This window comes from Nerophis lumbriciformis, linkage group LG29 (assembly GCF_033978685.3).
Source record: "Nerophis lumbriciformis linkage group LG29, RoL_Nlum_v2.1, whole genome shotgun sequence".
Taxonomy (NCBI): domain Eukaryota; kingdom Metazoa; phylum Chordata; class Actinopteri; order Syngnathiformes; family Syngnathidae; genus Nerophis; species Nerophis lumbriciformis.
Window position 1 is genome coordinate 33,972,870 of NC_084576.2, and position 22,046 is coordinate 33,994,915.

The 22,046-nt window shown below is 41.9% G+C and overlaps 1 protein-coding gene across 3 annotated transcripts in view; it reads left to right on the top strand.

Annotated features, from left to right (window-relative positions):
• Positions 1 to 22,046, top strand: part of LOC133571909 (tyrosine-protein kinase Fyn) — a 129,592-nt gene that overhangs the window by 18,956 nt on the left and 88,590 nt on the right. The window lies entirely within an intron of this gene.

Genomic DNA, 22,046 nt, shown 5'->3' on the forward strand with positions numbered 1-22,046 from the left:
CGTTTTATTCAAAAATTGCTCTAGAGCGCAATTTTGAGATTTTGGGTTAGGTTTTTTTATTAGATCCCAATTTTTGCCAGTCCTGATGTGTGCGTTCAGTTTGGTGAGTTTTGGGGGGTAAAATTACAGCTCAAAGAGGCAAAAGTAACTGTTTTTAGTACTTTTTTGTCTTGAAGGGGGAATTGCCAGCTTCCTGTTGATTTCTGCCCGATGATGTACAATTATGAAAACTAGGTCTAAGTCAGACCTACATAGAGGTTTTTGTTTCATGTCTCTCCGATCTTCCTAGTGGGAGATATAGGCAGTCTAGTTTTTTTTTTTTACCTAGGGGGCGCCAGAGCGCAATTTTGAGTTTTGTGGTTCTTTTTTTTTTTTATTAAAAGACAATTTTCGCAAGGTCCTGATGGGTGGGTCAAATATGGTGAGTTTTGAAGCATGTTAAGTGGGTCAAATTAGTGCTCAAAGAGGCGGCGGAAGAATAAAGAATAATAAAGAATAAAACCTTACAAATTCAATAGGTCCTTATGTCCCATTGCATAAGGACTCCCAGGGAGTCCTTATGCAATGGGCCATGCGGGCCCTAACAATAATTAAAGCTGCAAGCAGCGATGAACGGGACCGACTTTGAGGGCTCATAAAATCCAAACCGGAGCAGTAATTAAAACTCTTTCATCAACTTTTAATCAGAAGGGTTCAATCTCTCTCCTGTGCTAATTTGAAGCCGACACGACAAATGCGCTCAGAGGAGATAATGTTTGAAAAAAAGGTGACTGTTTTTACACAACTTTTGTTTTGAAGGGGGAATTGCAAACTTCCTGTTGATTTTTGCTGGGGGTTGTCAATTTATGAAATGTAGGTCTAAGTGAGACCTACATAGTGGTTTTTGTTTCATGTCTTTCCGACCTTCCCAGTGGGAGTTACAGGCAGTTTTGTCATTTTTGTCTTCCGAGGAGCAGTTTTTTCTCCGTTTTATTCAAAAATTGCTCTAGAGCGCAATTTTGAGATTTTGGGTTAGGGTTTTTTATTAGATCGCAATTTTTGCCAGTCCTGATGTGTGCGTTCAGTTTGGTGAGTTTTGGGGGGTAAAATTACAGCTCAAAGAGGCAAAAGTAACTGTTTTTAGTACTTTTTTGTCTTGAAGGGGGAATTGCCAACTTCCTGTTGATTTCTGCCCGATGATGGACAAATATGAAAACTAGGTCTAAGTCAGACCTACATAGAGGTTTTTGTTTCATGTCTCTCCGATCTTCCTAGTGGGAGATATAGGCAGTCCAGTTTGTTTTTTTTACCTAGGTGGTGCTAGAGCGCAATTTTGAGTTTTGTGGTTCGTTTTTTTTTTTTATTAAAAGACAATTTTCGCAAGGTCCTGATGGGTGGGTCAAATATGGTGAGTTTTGAAGCATGTTAAGTGAGTCAAATTAGTGCTCAAAGAGGCGGCGGAAGAATAAAGAATAATAAAGAATAAAACCTTACAAATTCAATAGGTCCTTATGTCCCATTGCATAAGGAGTCCCTGTGGGAGTCCTTATGCAATGGACCATGCGGGCCCTAACAATAATTAAAGCTGCAAGCAGCGATGGACGGGACCGACTTTGAGGGCTCATAAAATCCAAACCGGAGCAGTAATTAAAACTCTTTCATCAACTTTTAATCAGAAGGGTTCAATCTCTCTCCTGTGCTAATTTGAAGCCAACACGACAAACGCGCTCGGAGGAGATAATGTTTGAAAAAAAGGTGACTGTTTGTACACAACTTTTGTTTTGAAGGGGGAATTGCAAACTTCCTGTTGATTTTTGCTGGGGGTTGTCAATTTATGAAATGTAGGTCTAAGTGAGACCTACATAGAGGTTTTTGTTTCATGTCTTTCCGACCTTCCCAGTGGGAGTTACAGGCAGTTTTGTCATTTTTGTCTTCCGAGGAGCAGTTTTTTCTCCGTTTTATTCAAAAATTGCTCTAGAGAGCAATTTTGAGATTTTGGGTTAGGTTTTTTTATTAGATCCCAATTTTTGCCAGTCCTGATGTGTGCGTTCAGTTTGGTGAGTTTTGGGGGGTAAAATTACAGCTCAAAGAGGCAAAAGTAACTGTTTTTAGTACTTTTTTGTCTTGAAGGGGGAATTGCCAGCTTCCTGTTGATTTCTGCCCGATGATGTACAATTATGAAAACTAGGTCTAAGTCAGACCTACATAGAGGTTTTTGTTTCATGTCTCTCCGATCTTCCTAGTGGGAGATATAGGCAGTCTAGTTTTTTTTTTTTTACCTAGGGGGCGCCAGAGCGCAATTTTGAGTTTTGTGGTTCTTTTTTTTTTTTTATTAAAAGACAATTTTCGCAAGGTCCTGATGGGTGGGTCAAATATGGTGAGTTTTGAAGCATGTTAAGTGGGTCAAATTAGTGCTCAAAGAGGCGGCGGAAGAATAAAGAATAATAAAGAATAAAACCTTACAAATTCAATAGGTCCTTATGTCCCATTGCATAAGGAGTCCCTGTGGGAGTCCTTATGCAATGGACCATGCGGGCCCTAACAATAATTAAAGCTGCAAGCAGCGATGGACGGGACCGACTTTGAGGGCTCATAAAATCCAAACCGGAGCAGTAATTAAAACTCTTTCATCAACTTTTAATCAGAAGGGTTCAATCTCTCTCCTGTGCTAATTTGAAGCCAACACGACAAACGCGCTCGGAGGAGATAATGTTTGAAAAAAAGGTGACTGTTTGTACACAACTTTTGTTTTGAAGGGGGAATTGCAAACTTCCTGTTGATTTTTGCTGGGGGTTGTCAATTTATGAAATGTAGGTCTAAGTGAGACCTACATAGTGGTTTTTGTTTCATGTCTTTCCGACCTTCCCAGTGGGAGTTACAGGCAGTTTTGTCATTTTTGTCTTCCGAGGAGCAGTTTTTTTCTCCGTTTTATTAAAAAATTGCTCTAGAGCGCAATTTTGAGATTTTGGGTTAGGTTTTTTTATTAGATCGCAATTTTTGCCAGTCCTGATGTGTGCGTTCAGTTTGGTGAGTTTTGGGGGGTAAAATTACAGCTCAAAGAGGCAAAAGTAACTGTTTTTAGTACTTTTTTGTCTTGAAGGGGGAATTGCCAACTTCCTGTTGATTTCTGCCCGATGATGTACAATTATGAAAACTAGGTCTAAGTTAGACCTACATAGAGGTTTTTGTTTCATGTCTCTCCGACCTTCCTAGTGGGAGATATAGGCAGTCTAGTTTTTTTTTCTTACCTAGGGGGCGCTAGAGCGCAATTTTGAGTTTTGTGGTTCGTTTTTTTTTTAATTAAAAGACAATTTTCGCAAGGTCCTGATGGGTGGGTCAAATATGGTGAGTTTTGAAGCATGTTAAGTGGGTCAAATTAGTGCTCAAAGAGGCGGCGGAAGAATAAAGAATAATAAAGAATAAAACCTTACAAATTCAATAGGTCCTTATGTCCCATTGCATAAGGACTCCCACAGGGAGTCCTTATGCAATGGGCCATGCGGGCCCTAACAATAATTAAAGCTGCAAGCAGCGATGGACGGGACCGACTTTGAGGGCTCATAAAATCCAAACCGGAGCAGTAATTAAAACTCTTTCATCAACTTTTAATCAGAAGGGTTCAATCTCTCTCCTGTGCTAATTTGAAGCCGACACAACAAACGCGCTCAGAGGAGATAATGTTTGAAGAAAGGTGACCGGTTTTTACAAAAATGTTGTGTTGAAGGGGGAATAGCAAACTTCCTGTTGATTTTTGCTGGGGGTTGTCAATTTATGAAATGTAGGTCTAAGTGAGACCTACATAGTGGTTTTTGTTTCATGTCTTTCCGACCTTCCCAGTGGGAGTTACAGGCAGTTTTGTCATTTTTTTTTCTTCCGAGGAGCATTTATTTCTCCGTTTTATTCAAAAATTGCTCTAGAGCGCAATTTTGAGATTTTGGATTAGGTTTTTTTTATTAGATTGCAATTTTTGCCAGTCCTGATGTGTGCGTTCAGTTTGGTGAGTTTTGGGGGGTAAAATTACAGCTCAAAGAGGCAAAAGTAACTGTTTTTAGTACTTTTTTGTCTTGAAGGGGGAATTGCCAACTTCCTGTTGATTTCTGCCCGATGATGTACAATTATGAAAACTAGGTCTAAGTCAGACCTACATAAAGGTTTTTGTTTCATGTCTCTCCGATCTTCCTAGTGGGAGATATAGGCAGTCTAGTTTTTTTTTTTACCTAGGGGGCGCTAGAGCGCAATTTTGAGTTTTGTGGTTCGTTTTTTTTTTTTTATTAAAAGACAATTTTCGCAAGGTGCTGATGGGTGGGTCAAATATGGTGAGTTTTGAAGCATGTTAAGTGAGTCAAATTAGTACTCAAAGAGGCGGCGGAAGAATAAAGAATAATAAAGAATAAAACCTTAAAAATTCAATAGGTCCTTATGTCCCATTGCATAAGGACTCCCTTTGGGAGTCCTTATGCAATGGACCATGCGGGCCCTAACAATAATTAAAGCTGCAAGCAGCGATGGACGGGACCGACTTTGAGGGCTCATAAAATCCAAACCGGAGCAGTAATTAAAACTCTTTCATCAACTTTTAATCATAAGGGTTCAATCTCTCTCCTGTGCTAATTTGAAGCCGACACGACAGACGCGCTCAGAGGAGATAATGTTTGAAAAAAAGGTGACTGTTTTTACACAACTTTTGTTTTGAAGGGGGAATTGCAAACTTCCTGTTGATTTTTGCTGGGGGTTGTCAATTTATGAAATGTAGGTCTAAGTGAGACCTACATAGTGGTTTTTGTTTCATGTCTTTCCGACCTTCCCAGTGGGAGTTACAGGCAGTTTTGTCATTTTTGTCTTCCGAGGAGCAGTTTTTTCTCCGTTTTATTCAAAAATTGCTCTAGAGCGCAATTTTGAGATTTTGGGTTAGGTTTTTTTTATTAGATTGCAATTTTTGCCTGTCCTGATGTGTGCGTTCAGTTTGGTGAGTTTTGGGGGGTAAAATTACAGCTCAAAGAGGCAAAAGTAACTGTTTTTAGTACTTTTTTGTCTTGAAGGGGGAATTGCCAACTTCCTGTTGATTTCTGCCCGATGATGTACAATTATGAAAACTAGGTCTAAGTCAGACCTACATAGAGGTTTTTGTTTCATGTCTCTCCGATCTTCCTAGTGGGAGATATAGGCAGTCTAGGTTTTTTTTTTACCTAGGGGGCGCTAGAGCGCAATTTTGAGTTTTGTGGTTCGTTTTTTTTTATTAAAAGACAATTTTTGCAAGGTCCTGATGGGTGGGTCAAATATGGTGAGTTTTGAAGCATGTTAAGTGAGTCAAATTAGTGCTCAAAGAGGCGGCGGAAGAATAAAGAATAATAAAGAATAATAAAGAATAATAAAGAATAAAACCTTACAAATTCAATAGGTCCTTATGTCCCATTGCATAAGGACTCCCTGTGGGAGTCCTTATGCAATGGACCATGCGGGCCCTAACAATAATTAAAGCTGCAAGCAGCGATGGACGGGACCGACTTTGAGGGCTCATAAAATCCAAACCGGAGCAGCAATTAAAACTCTTTCTTCAACTTTTAATCAGAAGGGTTCAATCTCTCTCCTGTGCTAATTTGAAGCCGACACAACAAACGCGCTCAGAGGAGATAATGTTTGAAAAAAAGGTGACTGTTTGTACACAACTTTTGTTTTGAAGGGGGAATTGCAAACTTCCTGTTGATTTTTGCTGGGGGTTGTCAATTTATGAAATGTAGGTCTAAGTGAGACCTACATAGTGGTTTTTGTTTCATGTCTTTCCGACCTTCCCAGTGGGAGTTACAGGCAGTTTTGTCATTTTTGTCTTCCGAGGAGCAGTTTTTTTCTCCGTTTTATTCAAAAATTGCTCTAGAGCGCAATTTTGAGATTTTGGGTTAGGTTTTTTTATTAGATCGCAATTTCTGCCAGTCCTGATGTGTGCGTTCAGTTTGGTGAGTTTTGGGGGGTAAAATTACAGCTCAAAGAGGCAAAAGTAACTGTTTTTAGTACTTTTTTGTCTTGAAGGGGGAATTGCCAACTTCCTGTTGATTTCTGCCCGATGATAAACAATTATGAAAACTAGGTCTAAGTCAGACCTACATAGAGGTTTTTGTTTCATGTCTCTCCGATCTTCCTAGTGGGAGTTACAGGCAGTCTAGTTTTTTTTTTACCTAGGGGGCGCTAGAGCGCAATTTTGAGTTTTGTGGTTCGTTTTTTTTAATTAAAAGACAATTTTCGCAAGGTGCTGATGGGTGGGTCAAATATGGTGAGTTTTGAAGCATGTTAAGTGAGTCAAATTAGTGCTCAAAGAGGCGGCGGAAGAATAAAGAATAATAAAGAATAAAACCTTACAAATTCAATAGGTCCTTATGTCCCATTGCATAAGGACTCCCTGTGGGAGTCCTTATGCAATGGACCATGCGGGCCCTAACAATAATTAAAGCTGCAAGCAGCGATGGACGGGACCGACTTTGAGGGCTCATAAAATCCAAACCGGAGCAGTAATTAAAACTCTTTCATCAACTTTTAATCAGAAGGGTTCAATCTCTCTCCTGTGCTAATTTGAAGCCGACACGACAAACGCGCTCAGAGGAGATAATGTTTGAAAAAAAGGTGACTGTTTGTACACAACTTTTGTTTTGAAGGGGGAATTGCAAACTTCCTGTTGATTTTTGCTGGGGGTTGTCAGTGTATGAAATATAGGTCTAAGTGAGACCTACATAGAGGTTTTTGTTTCATGTCTCTACGACATTCCTACTGGGAGTTACAGGCACTTTTGTCTGTGTTTTCTTCCTAGGGGGGCGCTAGAGCGCAATTTTGAGTTTTGGGGTTTGGTTTTTTTGATTAGATCGCAGTTTTCACCAGTCCTGATGTGTGTGTCCAATTTGGTGAGTTTTGAAGCATGTTAAGGGGGATAAATTACAGGCGGCGGTAAAATAATAAAAAAATGTTTGGCCACAATACCCAGCAATATGTTTGGAGGAGAAAAGGTGAGGCCTTTAATCCCAGGAACACCATTCCTACCGTCAAGCATGGTGGTGGTAGTATTATGCTCTGGGCCTGTTTTGCTGCCAATGGAACTGCTGCTTTAAATGGGACAATGAAAAAGGAGGATTAGCTCCAAATTAAAATCATCAGCCCGGAGGTTGGGTCTTGGGTGCAGTTGGGTGTTCCAACAGGACAATGACCCCAAACACACCTCAAAAGTGGTAAAGGAATGGCTAAATCAGGTTAGTGTCATGATCCGTGGTTCGGATCATGTTTTTGTTATGTTCTGTTAGTTTTAGACTCCGTAGTTCCTGTTTTTGTGCACCCTTGTTTGTTTTAGTTACCATGGCGACTTATGATTTTCACCTGCCTCTGGTGTTCGGGACGCGCACCTGTTTCCAATCTAGAGACGTTATTTAAGCCTGCCTTTGCCGGTCAGTCGTCATTTGTTTGCCTCATGCCTTGCCAAGTAAGTCTGGTTTGTTCCATGCCATAGTTTATGCTTGTTGTTCGCTTCATGCCTTAGTCTGGTTTATTTCATCCCACAGTTTCGTGAAGTTCCATGTTTCCTGCGCTAAGTCTTTCCCTTAGCTTCAAGTGCGAACGACACGTCTTTTCCTTCGACGAGTTTTCTGTTTTGGTGCTGTTTTGACTTCTCAAGAATAAACCGGGTTCCTACCTGCAAGTCCTGTCCGGATTGATCCATTTGCCTTCCTGGGAGAACGACCCCGCAGTAAGCTGTGCGGAAACCACGTCGTGACAGTTAGAATTCAAGTTTTAGAATGGCCTGCCCAAAGTCCTGACTTAAAGGTGTGGACAATGCTGAAGAAACAAGTCCATGTCAACACATTTAGCTGAAGTGCAGCAATTTAGTGGTCAAGTGGTCAAGCAGAAGCTTGTGGATGGCTACCAAAAGCGCCTTATTGCAGGTCAACTTGCCAAGGGACATGTAAGCAAATATTAACATTGCTGTATGTATACTTTTCACCCTCACATTTTCATAATAAATTCATAAAAGAAGCAAACTTCATGAATGTTTTTTGTGACCAACAACTACTACGACTAACTACACAGACTTTGCTCCGGAGATTTCCCCTGAAGCGCTTGCTTCAACGTCACTTTCCCTCACTTCCCAGTGTGCGTTTAAGAGCCCACTGCTGTGTTTAGATGGAGACAGGTGTGGACAGTATTGTCCCCACACTAAAAGTATAGCACATTTGCTCACATTTTCAGTAGAGCCATAATAAATTCATAAAAGAAGCAAACTTCATGAATGTTTTTTGTGAGCAACAAGTATGTGCATCACACACTCACACTGAGATAACTGCTTCTGTTGGAGGAAAATGTCCACTGCGGTGTGGTCTCCTTACCACGACTGGCCTTACCACTACTGGCCTTTGCATCACCTCTCTGCTCCACTCTGCGGCTTTGAAACGCCGACGAAGGAGACGGTTGCTCTTCTTGTGTTTCTTGTCACGGTGACACATCACACCTCTGCATTGACATTTTACACACAACCTTAACACCCATCTTAAAGGGGTAGTGCACTTTTTTGGGGGGGAATTTTGCCGATTGTTCACAAACCCTACGACAAAAGTGTTGTTTATGTTGGGTTTTGTTGGTGTTCATCAGTGCTTGTTCCTGTCCTGCGCTCTTATTTTGGTGGCACTTCCTGTTGTGTTTGTGTTTTTTCATAACTGCTTTACACATTCCTTCAAGCACTTTTTCCCCTCACCTGTTAAGACTATTTAAGTTGAGTGTGAGCCACCATTCTTGGTCAGGACTTTTTTTTTGGAAATGATCATCATTCATGTGGACGCTCTTTCCTCCTGCCGTGAGTTTTGCTGTGTTCCAGCATTCCGTTTTGTTGTTTTTCACCTGTCAAATAATAATGTTGAAACAACATGCTTTTTGATGACATTTAATCAATGTTGGGTTGTGATGTTGATTTGACCATTGAAATTTGGTCATTTCCCAACCAATATTCTACAAAATAAATACAACGTTGAAACAACATGCTTTTTGACGACGTTTAATCAATGTTGGGTTCTGACGTTGATTTGACCGTTGTAGAATATTCATTCTACAACACAAATACAACGTTGAAACAACATGCTTTTTGACGACGTTTAATCAACGTTGGGTTCTGACGTTGATTTGACCGTTATAGCAATTATAGCATTTAAACATCATGCTTTTTGATGTTTGTTCAATGTCAGGTTGTGACGTTGATCTGACCGTTGTAGAATATTCATTCTACAACACAAATACAACGTTGAAACAACATGCTTTTTGACGATGTTTAATCAATGTCGGGTTCTGACGTTGATTTGACCGTTATAGCAATTATAGCATTTAAACATCATGCTTTTTGATGTTTGTTCAATGTCAGGTTGTGACGTTGATCTGACATTGAAATGTGGTCATTTCCCAACCAATATTCTACAACACTGTCATGTCTGTGTAATCATGTTTTGTTTTAGTCATGTTTTGTTCAGTTTAGTTATTGGACTCTTTAGTTTCTGGCTTTTCAATCCCTTGTCTTGTTTCCATGATTACCCATTAGTTTCACCTGTTCCACGTTTGGACTCATTGTGGACTCTTGTTTGTCACCATAGCAACCCATTAGTTTTCACCTGTCACGTCACGCACCTGTTTCACGTTTTGATTCACGCACCTGTTTTCGTTAATCATGTCTATAGTATTTAAGTTCATTGTTTTCAGTTTGTCGTTCTGGTGACATCCCCGCATTTATGCTTCTGCACACTCTCCACACACCCTTATGACCCTTGCTGCTCTTTTTTCATGCCGGTTCCATGCCAAGTAGGTTTTTGTTTATTAAGCCACAGTTAGTGTTTTTTGTTGTTCATAGTTTCTGCCTTTGTGCAAGTATTTGTTTTCATAGCCAAGTCGTTTCTCCGCCACTGTGTGCGCTTTTCGTTTGTACTTTTTTTTGTAGTTATAGTGTTTAAATAAATCATGTAGTCCAAATCACTTGCACCTCGGGAGAACAAACCAAGCCATAGTCCAAGTCTTGACAAACACAAACCTAACGTTGAAACAACATGCTTTTTGATGACGTTTAATCAATGTTGGGTTTTGACATTGATTTGACCATTGAAATTTGGTCATTTCCCAACCAATATTCTACAACACAAATACAACGTTGAAACAACATGCTTTTTGACGACGTTTAATGAACTATGGATTTTGACAATGATTTGACCGTTGTAGAATATTCATTCTACAACACAAATACAACGTTGAAACAACATGCGTTTTGACAACGTTTAACCAACGTTGGGTTTTGACGTTGATTTGACCGTTGAAATTTGGTAATTTCCCAAACAATATTTTACAATACAAATACAACATTGAAACAACATGCTTTTTGACGACGTTTAACAAACGTTGGGTTCTGACGTTGATTTGACCGTTATAGAATATTCATTCTACAACACAAATACAACGTTGAAACAACATGCTTTTTGACAACGTTTAATCACATTGGATTCTGACGTTGATTTGACCATTGAAATTTGGTCATTTGCCAACAAACCTAACGTTGAAAAAACATGCTTTTTGACAACGTTTAATCAACGTTGTGTTCTGACATTGATTTGACCGTTGTAGAATATTGATTCTACAACACAAATACAACGTTGAAACAACATGCTTTTTGACAACGTTTAATCAACGTTGTGTTCTGACATTGATTTGACCGTTGTAGAATATTGATTCTACAACACAAATACAACGTTGAAACAACATGCTTTTTGACAACGTTTAATTAACGTTGGGTTCTGACGTTGATTTGACCATTGAAATTTGGTCATTTACCAACCAATATTCTACAACACAAATACAACGTTGAAACAACATGCTTTTTGACAACTTTTAATCAATTATGGATTTTGACATTGATTTGACCTTTGTAGAATATTGATTCTACAACACAAATACAACGTTGAAACAAAATGCTTTTTGACAACGTTTAATCAACGTCGGGTTCTGTCGTTGATTTGACCAATGAAATTTGGTAATTTCCCAACCAATATTCTACAACACAAATACAACGTTGAAACAACATGCGTTTTGACGACGTTTAATCAACTATGGAATTTGACATTGATTTGACCGTTGTAGAATATTGATTCTACAACACAAATACAACGTTGAAACAACATGCTTTTTGACGAAGTTTAATTAATGTCGGGTTCTGACGTTGATTTGACCGTTGAAATTTGGTCATTTCCCAACCAATATTCTACAACACAAATACAACGTTGAAACAAAATGCTTTTTGACAACGTTTAATCACATTGGATTCTGACGTTGATTTGACCATTGAAATTTGGTCATTTGCCAACAAACCTAACGTTGAAACAACATGCTTTTTGATGACGTTTAATCAACGTCAGGTTCTGACATTGATTTGATCGTTGTAGAATATTCATTCTACAACACAAATACAACGTTGAAACAACATGCTTTTTGACGACGTTTAATCAATGTCGAGTTCTGACATTGATTTGACCGTTGAAATTTGGTCATTTCCCAACCAATATTCTACAACACAAATACAACAATGAAACAACATGCTTTTTGACAACATTTAATCAATGTTGGGTTCTGACGTTGATTTGACCGTTGTAGAATATTCATTCTACAACACAAACCTAACGTTGAAACAACATGCTTTTTGACAACGTTTAACCAACGTTGGGTTCTGACGTTGATTTGACCGTTATAGAATATTCATTCTACAACACAAATACAACGTTGAAACAACATGCTTTTTGACAACGTTTAATCACATTGGATTCTGACGTTGATTTGACCATTGAAATTTGGTCATTTGCCAACAAACCTAACGTTGAAAAAACATGCTTTTTGATGACGTTTAATCAACGTTGGGTTCTGACATTGATTTGACCGTTGTAGAATATTTATTATACAACACAAATACAACGTTGAAACAACATGCGTTTTGACAACGTTTAACCAACGTTGGGTTCTGACGTTGATTTGACCGTTGAAATTTGGTCATTTCCCAACCAATATTCTACAACACAAATACAACATTGAAACAACATGCTTTTTGACAACGTTTAATCAATGTTGGGTTCTGACGTTGATTTGACCGTTGTAGAATATTCATTCTACAACACAAATACAACGTTGAAACAACATGCTTTTTGACAACGTTTAACCAACGTTGGGTTTTGACGTTAATTTGACCGTTGAAATTTGGTCATTTCCCAAACAATATTCTACAATACAAATACAACATTGAAACAACATGCTTTTTGACGACGTTTAAACAACGTTAGGTTCTGACGTTGATTTGACCGTTGTAGAATATTCATTCTACAACACAATCCTAACGTTGAAACAACATGCTTTTTGACAACGTTTAACCAACGTTGGGTTTTGACGTTTATTTGAACGTTGAAATTTGGTCATTTCCCAACCAATATTCCACAACACAAATACAACGTTGAAACAACATGCTTTTTGACAACGTTTAATCAATGTTGGGTTCTGACGTTGATTTGACCGTTGTAGAACATTGATTCTACCACACAAATACAACGTTGAAACAACATGCTTTTTGACGACGTTTCAACAACGTTGGGTTCTGACGTTGATTTGACCGTTATAGCAATTATAGCATTTAAACATCAAAGCTTTTTGATGTTTGTTCAATGTCAGGTTGTGACGTTGATCTGACATTGAAATGTGGTCATTTCCCAACCAATATTCTACAACACAAATACAACGTTGAAACAACATGCTTTTTGACGACGACTAATCAATGTCAGGTTGTGACGTTGATTTGACCGTTGAATTTCGGTCATTTTCCAACCTCCGACGTGGATCCAACGTTGAACACCAACGTTGTCTTATTGACAAATACGACTATTTTGCAACGTTGTTTCAAAGTCCGTTCTAAAGGACATGTACGTATGATCAATACCGTCAATCGCAGAACCCAGAACATCAAGTCAATGACTTGATGTTCTGGGTTTAAAAACATGGAATAATGTTGTATATTTCTTATGGAACAAAGCAAAAAGCTGGGTTGTACCCGTCCACGTTAACACTGCAACCCAGGCAGGATGACTGAGTGTGTGGCGCCTCAGCAGGTCACGTGACGGTCCTGCATGTTCCTTTTATTGTTTTCATTAGCCAGGGCGGCCATGGAAAGATCCATGTTCTCCTCCTGGGGCATGTCCCCCAAACACTGCCAGCCTACTCATTAGGGAAGCTGCCGCCACATTACGGCGTTGGTCAGCTGGGTGGAGAGAAGTCACGCTGACATGAGAAGAGGCCGGGATGGCAATTTTGCCGTTCAAGAAGACACAAATCATATGTTTCACTCCTACTGAGGACAGCATGGGTATTTTGGGATGGCGACGCACGCATACGAAGCGGACTAAATACCTCAACTTTGTTCATGCAGTACATGAATCATTTTTCAAGCTTCTTTTTGACCTAGCGTATTTTTCGGACTATAAGGCGCACTTAAAATCCTTTCATTTTCTCAAAACTGAACTCATGCCTATAGGCTACTGTTTCAAACCTTTCAGATTGCCATATAACTTGGTGCATGTAGTCCACAACATGCAAACACCAATGAGGAATTCTGTGATCATGTGATGGGTTTGTCTCCGTACATTTCACATTGCCATGATGACTAATGTTGGAACCTATTTCCTCAGCATATTGAGAAGAACATAGCTTTTATTTGATATATTTTTCCAGTTACGCCGGATAGTCGAACCTCGGATTCAGGAGGAACAGTGTGGTTTTCGTCCTGGTCGTGGAACTGTGGACCAGCTCTATACTCTGGGCAGGGTCCTTGAGGGTGCATGGGAGTTTGCTCAACCAGTCTACATGTGTTTTGTGGACTTGGAGAAGGCATTCGACCGGAAGTCCTGTGGGGAGTGCTCAGAGAGTACGGGGTATCGGACTGTCTGATTGTGGCGGTCCGCTCCCTGTATGATCAGTGCCAGAGCTTGGTCCGCATTGCCGGCAGTAAGTCGGACACGTTTCCAGTGAGGGTTGGACTCCGCCAAGGCTGCCCTTTGTCACCGATTCTGTTCATAACTTTTACGGACAGAATTTCTAGGCGCAGTCAAGGCGTTGAGGGGATCTGGTTTGGTGGCTGCAGGATTAGGTCTCTGCTTTTTGCAGATGATGTGGTCCTGATGGCTTCATCTGGCCAGGATCTTCAGCTCTCACTGGATCGGTTCGCAGCTGAGTGTGAAGCGACTGGGACGAGAATCAGCACCTCCAAGTCCGAGTCCATGGTTCTCGCCCGGAAAAGGGTGGAGTGCCATCTCCGGATTCGGGAGGAAACCCTGCCCCATGTGGAGGTGTTCAAGTACCTCGGAGTCTTGTTCACGAGTGAGGGAAGAGTGGATCGTGAGATCGACAGGCGGATCGGTGCGGCGTCTTCAGTAATGCGGACGCTGTATCGATCCGTTGTCGTGAAGAAGGAGCTGAGCCGGAAGGCAAAGCTCTCAATTTACCGGTCGATCTGCGTTCCCATCCTCACCTATGGTCATGAGCTTTGGGTTATGACCGAGAGGACAAGATCACGGGTACAAGCGGCCCAAATGAGTTTCCTCCGCCGGGTGGCGGGGCTCTCCCTTAGAGATAGGGTGAGAAGCTCTGCCATCCGGGAGGACCTCAAAGTAAAGCCGCTGCTCCTCCACATCGAGAGGAGCCAGATGAGGTGGTTCGGGCATCTAGTCAGGATGCCACCCGAGCGCCTCCCTAGGGAGTTGTTTAGGGCACGTCCGACCGGTAGGAGGCCGCGGGGAAGACCCAGGACACGTTGGGAAGACTATGTCTCCCGGCTGGCCTGGGAACGCCTCGGGATCCCCCGGGAGGAGCTGGACGAAGTGGCTGGGGAGAGGGAAGTCTGGGCTTCCCTGCTTAGGCTGCTGCCCCCGCGACCCGACCTCGGATAAGCGGAAGAAGATGGATGGATGGATGGATGAACTCATGCCTATAGGCTACTGTTTCAAACCTTTCAGATTGCCATATAACTTGGTGCATGTAGTCCACAATATGCAAACACCAATGAGGAATTCTGTGATCATGTGATGGGTTTGTCTCCGTACGTTTCACATTGCCATGATGACTAATGTTGGAACCTATTTCCTCCGCATATCAGCATATTGAGAAGAACATAGCTTTTAGTTGATATATTTTTCCAGTTACGCCGGATAGTCGAACCTCGGATTCAGGAGGAACAGTGTGGTTTTCGTCCTGGTCGTGGAACTGTGGACCAGCTCTATACTCTGGGCAGGGTCCTTGAGGGTGCATGGGAGTTTGCCCAACCAGTCTACATGTGCTTTGTGGACTTGGAGAAGGCATTCGACCGGAAGTCCTGTGGGGAGTGCTCAGAGAGTACGGGGTATCGGACTATCCGATTGTGGCGGTTCGCTCCCTGTACGATCAGTGTCAGAGCTTGGTCCGCATTGCCGGCAGTAAGTTGGACACGTTTCCGGTGAGGGTTGGACTCCGCCAAGGCTGCCCTTTGTCACCCATTCTGTTCATAACTTTTATGGACAGAATTTCTAGGCGCAGTCAAGGCGTTGAGGGGATCTGGTTTGGTGGCTGCAGGATTAGGTCTCTGCTTTTTGCAGATGATGTGGTCCTGATGGCTTCATCTGGCCAGGATCTTCAGCTCTCACTGGATCGGTTCGCAGCTGAGTGTGAAGCGACTGGGACGAGAATCAGCACCTCCAAGTCCGAGTCCATGGTTCTCGCCCGGAAAAGGGTGGAGTGCCATCTCCGGGTTGGGGAGGAGATCTTGCCCCAAGTGGAGGAGTTCAAGTACCTCGGAGTCTTGTTCACGAGTGAGGGAAGAGTGGATCGTGAGATCGACAGGCGGATCGGTGCGGCGTCTTCAGTAATGCGGACGCTGTATCGATCCATTGTGGTGAAGAAGGAGCTGAGCCGGAAGGCAAAGCTCTCAATTTACCGGTCGATCTACGTTCCCATCCTCACCTATGGTCATGAGCTTTGGGTTATGACCGAGAGGACAAGATCACGGGTACAAGCGGCCGAAATGAGTTTCCTCCGCCGGGTGGCGGGGCTCTCCCTTAGAGATAGGGTGAGAAGCTCTGCCATCCGGGAGGACCTCAAAGTAAAGCCGCTGCTCCTCCACATGGAGAGGAGCCAGATGAGGTGGTTCGGGCATCTGGTCAGGATGCCACCCGAACGCCTCCCCAGGGAGGTGTTTAGGGCACGTCCGACCGGTAGGAGGCCGCGGGGAAGACCCAGGACACGTTGGGAAGACTATGTCTCCCGGCTGGCCTGGGAACGCCTCGGGGTCCCACAGGAAGAGCTGGAAGAAGTGGCTGGGGAGAGGGAAGTCTGGGCTTCCCTGCTTAGGCTACTGCCCCCGCGACCCGACCTCGGATAAGCGGAAGAAGATGGATGGATGGATGGATGGATTTTTCCAGTTAGCCTATGTGTCCATGTGTCATTGACCTGGCTAGCATGCTAAGCATTACACTAGGAGCTAAGCACCATCACACTAAGCATTGGTTGCAGGAACATACTACTTAGACAAGATCATAGACTGTATTGACAATATAGTTTACATACCAAATGTCCATTTCCATTTATTACAAGTAATAAGAAAACATAAATGCCTGACTTACCGATCAAGGAGGAAATGAGCAAGTTTGGCATCAAATGAAAAAATCTTCAATGGTCTCCATCTTTCAAAGACATCCTCGATACAAATCCTGGTTTTTCAAGGTTCAAGGTTCAAGGTTCAACTTTATTGTCCCCGCGGGGAAATTTGTCTTGGGCACAGTGCATCATTGCTTTCTTAACATACCCAAAAACAACAGAACAAAAACACAAGCACAGACACAACCACAACCATACAACTAACATTTAAACATCAGAACATGGAGCTTGATAGACATAGGTGGCACTTTGATGTAGGCATAAAATCTACAGTATGGAGATAAAGATAAAGTACCAGTGTGCATTGCACTAGAGCTCATGGATAAAGTGCTGTGTGCTAAAGTGCTTAGTTCTAAAGTGCTATGTGCTAAAGTGCTATGTGCTAAAAAAGTGCTAACCTATGTATTAAAATTCTATTGCACATTGTTGGTCAGCTTAATGGAGGCTGGGACAAATGATAATTTAAGGCGGTTAGATTTGCATAGTGGGACCCGGAGTCTTCTCCCTGATGGCAGGGTTCCATATTCAGGAAAGAGTGGATGTTGTGAGTTGGAAATAATTTTCTTAGCTTTTTTCCTAACTGCCTGCTCATAGATGCTCTGTATAGGCTCATATTCTTTCCTCCCTACGATTTCCATTGCCGTTTTATGCATGCCGGCCAGTTTGCTTTTTAGCTTAACGGTTAGGTTGCCAAACCATGAGGTGATCCCGTATCTAATGATGCTCTCTACAATGGCACGGTAGAAAATCATCATGATGTGGCTGCTTACGCCGTACTATCTTAATCTTCGCAAAAAAAATAGCCTCTGTTGCAGTCTATTGCACAGTTTGTCAATATGTGTCTTCCAGCAGAGAAGATTATCAATATGAACCCCTAAATATTTATATGAGGATACCTGGGTGATTTCCTGATTTTTGATGACCACTGGCTCATGGTCAGTCACTTTCCTCGGATCCAAAACCATTTCCTGTGTCTTGGTCACATTTAAAATAAGATGGTTAGTGTCACACCACCTAATAAATAGGTATATCTCGTCTTGGTACACAGAGGGGTCCGTATCCTTGTGTAGAAGGCTTAGGAGCACGGTATCGTCCGCAAATTTCACCATATAATTGTTAGGGTGCACAGTCCTACAATCATTGGTGTACAATGTAAATAGTGTTGGTGATACAACGCAACCCTGTGGGACGCCTGTGTTGCAGTGTTTGGTGTCTGACAAATGGTCTCCATCTTTCAAAGACATCCTCGATACAAATCCTGGTTTTTGTTCCTGGCTTTGTCATGAATTAGTTGAGAATGGTAACTTTTAGATGGACTAAGGTCTGACATGTTTAGTAACTTTACCGGTGGCAGTAGCTAGGCAAAGACGACAACCTGTATGTGCATACTTGCCAACCCTCCCGAAATTCAGCGCCTCTCCCGAAAACCTCCCGGGACAAATTTTCTCCCGAAAATCTCCCGAAATTCAGGCGGAGCTGGAGGCCACGCCCCCTCCAGCTCCACGCGGACCTGAGTGACGTGTTGAAAGCCTGTTCTCACGTCCGCTTTCCCACAATATAAACAGCTAATGATGGAGGGCGAGTTCTTGGTTCCTTATGTGGGTTTATTGTTAGGCAGTTTCATTAACGTCCTCCCAGCGCGGTAACAACACACAACAACAGCATTTCGTCTACCGTAAAGCAGTTCGTCTGCCGTAAACAGCAATGTTGTGACACTTTTAAACAGGACAATACTGCCATCTACTGTACATGCATATGTGACCCACCCATAATGTGTCACATTTTTGTGTTGATTTATTTATTTTATTTTGTGATTTGAATTCGTTTTTGGAGCTGTCATTACACATTTATCAGTATTCACATTGGTCAGTAGGGGGCAGTAGGGCGTTTCTTCCCAATTGAATGCTATCACCTGCAGACCGGAAGTGTCTTGTCATTCTGATGAGCGCGACCAGTCTGTGAACAATTGAAACGTCCTGTGTGCTTTTTCCTCCTGTATAACAGGTTAGTTTTGGTGAATCAACTCACTGAATAATATCCATGTGATCTTTATAAGTTTAAGTACACATTCTGATGGTGGAGCCTAACTCTAAAGTGTTTGTGAGTTGTAGTTTGTATTTGTGAATGAATCCAGTGCACAGCTGCAGTAATCAATACAAAATGGCGACTTGAGTACGCAATGTTTATATAGGAACTTCTGATCCTAATTCAGACTCCCAAATTAGAGGTCCCGTTTTCTTATTGGTTTTATAATGTATATTTGTATAATGTGTGTGTTCTGAAATAGTGACAGAGAATAGAACAAGGATGGACAATTCAACCCTTAACTCAACAATGAGTAGAAGAGTGTTATGTGTGTGTATATGTGTAAATAAATGAACACTGAAATTCAAGTACTTCTTTTATTTATTTATATATATATGTAATAAAATAAAAAAATATATATAGCTAGAATTCACTGAAAGTGAAGTATTTCTTATATATATATATATATATATATATATATATATATATATATATATATATATATATATATATATATATATATATATATATATATATATCTTAACCACGCCCCCCACACCCCACCTCCCGAAATCGGAGGTCTCAAGGTTGGCAAGTATGGACTGGACTCTCACACTATTAACTAGATCCACTATGGACTGGACTCTCGCACTATTAAATAGATCCACTATGGCCTGGACTCTCACTATTATGTTAAATCCACTATGGACTGGACTCTCACTATTATGTTAGATCCACTATGGACTGGACTTGCACACTATTATGTTAGATCCACTATGGACTGGACTCTCACACTATTATGTTAGATCCACTATGGACTGGACTCTCACTATTATTTTAGATCCACTATGGACTGGACTCTTACTATTATGTTGGATCCACTATGGACTGGACTCTCACACTATTATGTTAGATCCACTATGGACTGGACTCTCACTATTATGTTAGATCCACTATGGACTGGACTCTCACACTATTATGTTAGATCCACTATGGACTGGACTTGCACACTATTATGTTAGATCCACTACGGACTGGACTCTCACACTATTATGTTAGATCCACTATGGACTGGACTCTCACTATTATGTTAGATCCACTATGGACTGGACTCTCACACTATTATGTTAGATCCACTATGGACTGGACTTGCACACTATTATGTTAGATCCACTATGGACTGGACTCTCACACTATTATGTTAGATCCACTATGGACTGGACTCTCACACTATTATGTTAGATCCACTATGGACTGGACTCTCACACTATTATGTTAGATCCACTATGGACTGGACTTGCACACTATTATGTTAGATCCACTATGGACTGGACTCTCACAATATTATGTTAGATCCACTATGGACTGGACTTGCACACTATTATGTTAGATCCACTATGGACTGGACTCTCACACTATTATGTTAGATCCACTATGGACTGGACTCTCACACTATTATGTTAGATCCACTATGGACTGGACTTGCACACTATTATGTTAGATCCACTATGGACTGGACTCTCACACTATTATGTTAGATCCACTATGGACTGGACTCTCACACTATTATGTTAGATCCACTATGGACTGGACTCTTACTATTATGTTAGATACACTATGGACTGGACTCTCACACTATTATGTTAGATCCACTATGGACTGGACTTTCACTCTATTATGTTGGATCCACTATGGACTGGACTCTCACACTATTATGTTCGATCCACTATGGACTGGACTCTCACTATTATGTTAGATCCACTATGGACTGGACTCTCACTATTATGTTAGATCCACTATGGACTGGACTCTCACTATTATGTTAGATCCACTATGGACTGGACTCTCACACTATTATGTTAGATCCACTATGGACTGGACTCTCACTATTATGTTAGATCCACTATGCAATAAATAATAATTTATTTTATATATATATATATATATATATATATATATATATATATATATATATATATATATATATATATATATATATATATATATATATATATAATAAAATATATATATAAATATCGCTAGAATTCACTGAAAGTCAAGTATTTTTTATATATATATATATATATCTTAACCACGCCCCCAACCACGCCCGCCGCCCCACCCTGACCACGCCCCCACCCCCACCCCCCCACCTCCCGAAATCGGAGGTCTCAAGGTTGGCAAGGATGTGTATGTGAGACACTCACAGACTTTCTAATTGGTCAAACGGTGGAGGGCGGGACATCGAAATGAAAACGATAACAAGATTTCGGGGCTGTAAATCTGAGTTTGAAATGAGCATATGAACAACTGTAATCAGTTATAGAGATATTGGAAAATAACATCATTTATTAATGCCTTTTTGACATATCAGGGCATTATTACATATGGCTCCTTTAATAAATATGTATTACCATCCATCCATCTTCTTCCGCTTATCCGAGGTCGGGTCGCGGGGGCAGCAGCCTAAGCAGGGAAGCCCAGACTTCCCTCTTCCCAGCCACTTCGTCCAGCTCTTCCTGTGGGACCCCGAGGCGTTCCCAGGCCAGCCGGGAGACATAGTCTTCCCAACGTGTCCTGGGTCTTCCCCGTGGCCTCCTACCGGTCGGACGTGCCCTAAACACCTCCCGAGGGAGGCGATCGGGTGGCATCCTGACCAGATGCCCGAACCACCTCATCTGGCTCCTCTCCATGTGGAGGAGCAGCGGCTTTACTTTGAGCTCCCCCCGGATGACAGAGCTTCTCACCCTATCTCTAAGGGAGAGCCCCGCCACCCGGCGGAGGAAACTCATTTCGGCCGCTTGTACCCGTGATCTTGTCCTTTCGGTCATAACCCAAAGCTCATGACCATAGGTGAGGATGGGAACGTAGATCGACCGGTAAATTGAGAGCTTTGCCTTCCGGCTCAGCTCCTTCTTCACCACAACGGATCGATACAGCGTCCGCATTACTGAAGACGCCGCACCGATCCGCCTGTCGATCTCACGATCCACTCTTCCCTCACTCGTGAACAAGACTCCGAGGTACTTGAACACCTCCACATGGGGCAGGGTTTCCTCCCGAATCCGGAGATGGCACTCCACCCTTTTCCGGGCGAGAACCATGGACTCGGACTTGGAGGTGTTGATTCTCGTCCCAGTCGCTTCACACTCAGCTGCGAACCGATCCAGTGAGAGCTGAAGATCCTGGCCAGATGAAGCCATCAGGACCACATCATCTGCAAAAAGCAGAGACCTAATCCTGCAGCCACCAAACCAGATCCCCTCAACGCCTTGACTGCGCCTAGAAATTCTGTCCATAAAAGTTATGAACAGAATGGGTGACAAAGGGCAGCC